Here is a 2,425-nt window from a genome sequence, read left to right as displayed (position 1 = left end):
GACTGCTCACCAGAAGGCTGGCGGTTCAAACCCACCAGCCACTCCTCGGAAGGAAGGTTGGGCAATCCTACTTCCATAGTGATACACCTCGGAAACCAAAGGAGGGGTCGCTATGAGTCGGGGCTGACTCGACGGCATAACAACAACAACAACAAATGGGATTGATGGATCCAATGGTATTTCTGTTTCCAACTTTTTAAGGACTTGCCATATCAATTACCACAATTTTTACAGTCCCACCAGCAGTGTATGCGTACAAATCTCTCACATCCTCGCCAGCATTTGTTGTTTCCTGTCTTGTTGGACTTTGTTGTAATGTTCGTGTGACATGGTATCTCATGGCTGTTTTGATTTGCATCTCTCTTATGGCTAATGATTGTGAACATTTCTTCATGTGTTTGTTAGCTGCCTTCTACTTTTGTGAAGTATCTGTTCATATCTTCTGCCCATTTTTTAACCGGATAGTTTTTCTTTTTAATGTTGAGGTGTTATAGTTTTCTATAAATTTTAGAGATAAGTCCTTTGTCACATATGCCTTTGCTGTTTGTTTTTTCCCAATCTGTATGTTCCCTTTTTACTCTTTTGGAGAAGTCTTTTGAAGCACATAAAAATACAATTTTTTAGAAAGTCTCAGTCATTTACTTAATCTTTTGCTGTTTGTGCATTTTGGGTTATGTTTGATAGTCTATTTATGGCATAAATTAGGGTCCCTAAGTTTGCCCCTATTTTTTCTTTGATGAACTTTATAGATTTAGGTTTCACAATTAAGTTATCAATCCATTTGGAGTTATTTTTTGTGTATGGTATGAGGTATGGATCTTATTTCATTTTTATGCAAATGTATATTCAGTTTTCCAGCATGATTTGTGGAAGAGACAATCTCTTCATCATTTAATGGATTTTGGCCGTTTGTCAGAGATCAGCTGAACATAGGTGGATGAATGTGTTTTTGGGTTCTCAATTCTGATCCACTGGTCTATGTGGAAAACTACCAGGCAGTTTTGACTACTGTAGCTGTGTGGTAGGTTTTGAAATCTGGGAGTGTGAGACCTCCTCCTTTGTTGTTATTCTTTAGTAATGCCTTGCGTATTGGAGAGGTCTATTTCTTTTCCATATAAAATTAGTGATTGGTTTTCATGGTTTTGAAGAATGTTGATGGAATCTGGAACAGGATTGCATTGAATGAATAGATTGCTTTGGGTAGTGTTGACATTTTCACAATGTTTAATCTTCCTATCTATGAGCATGATGTGTTCTTCCATTTATGGAGATCTCCTATACTTTCTTGAAACAATGTTTTATGATTTTCTTTGTATAGGTCTTTTGCATCCCTGGTAAGATTTATTCCCTAGAATCTTATCTTTTCAGTAGTTGTTATAAATGGCATTGATTTCCTAATTTCCTTTTCACAGACACTTTTGCTGGTATAGAGGAATCCATCTCATTTTTGTATGTTGATTTTATATCCTGCCACTATGCTAAATCTTTGAATAAGTTCCAGTAGTTTTCTTGAGTCTCTTGGGTTTTCTATGTGTGCAAATAGGGATAGTTTGACTTCTTCCTTACCAATTTGGATGCCTCCTATTTCCCTTTCTTGCCTTATTACCCTGGCTGGGACTTCTAACACAGTGTTGAACAGAAGTGGAGATAGAGGGCATCCTTGTCTGGATCCTGTTTCGAGGGGAATGGTTTCAGTCTGTCTCTGTTGAGAGTGATGTTGGCTGTTGGTTTTGCATGTATTATAGTCCTTTATTACGTTGAAAAATTTCCTTTCTATTCCTGTTTTTCTGAGACTTTTTATTAGGAATCAGTGTTGGATTTTATCACATGCCTTTTCTGCATCGATTGATATGATCATGTGGTTCTTTTCCTTGATTTTATGTATTGGGAAAGAATATATACTGTTGTTGGGTAAAGTGCTCTGTAGATGTCTATAAAGTCATGTTGGTTGATTGTATTGTTTAGTTCTTCTGCATGTTTGTTTAGATTCTTTCCAGATATTCTATCTTTTATTGAAAGTGATGTGTTAAAGTCTCCTACTCTTAACTGCAGAATCCTTTATTTGTCTTTTCAGTTCTGTTAATGTCTGTTTCATTCATTTTGGGACTCTTTCATTGGGTGGGTAGATATTTATTATGGTTATGCTCTCGTGTTCAATTTATCCCTTAATCATTATATAATGTCTTTTCTTTTCTCTTATGGTAGTTTTTAGGAGCTCTGGTGGCGTAGTGCCTAAGGCATTTGACTGCTAACCAGAAGGCTCACAGTTCAAACCCACCAGCCATTCCTCAGAAGGAAGGTTGGGCAGTCTATTTCTGTAGTAATACAGCCTCAAAAACCCAAGGAGGGGTCGTTATGAGTTGGATCCGACTCGATGGCAGTGAGTTTGGTTTTGAGTTTTATGGTTGTTTTTGTCTTAAAGTCA

General features: G+C 37.0%; 1 protein-coding gene across 1 annotated transcript in view; it reads left to right on the top strand.

Moving 5' to 3' along the window:
- PRR14L (proline rich 14 like) overlaps positions 1-2,425 on the top strand; it is a 108,639-nt gene that overhangs the window by 40,283 nt on the left and 65,931 nt on the right. The window lies entirely within an intron of this gene.

This window comes from Orycteropus afer, unplaced genomic scaffold, assembly GCF_000298275.1.
Source record: "Orycteropus afer afer isolate SDZICR_OR568_19922 unplaced genomic scaffold, OryAfe1.0 scaffold00420, whole genome shotgun sequence".
NCBI lineage: Eukaryota > Metazoa > Chordata > Mammalia > Tubulidentata > Orycteropodidae > Orycteropus > Orycteropus afer.
The sequence above is the reverse complement of the archived record's forward strand: the minus strand, read 5'-3'. Positions and strand labels throughout refer to the sequence as shown.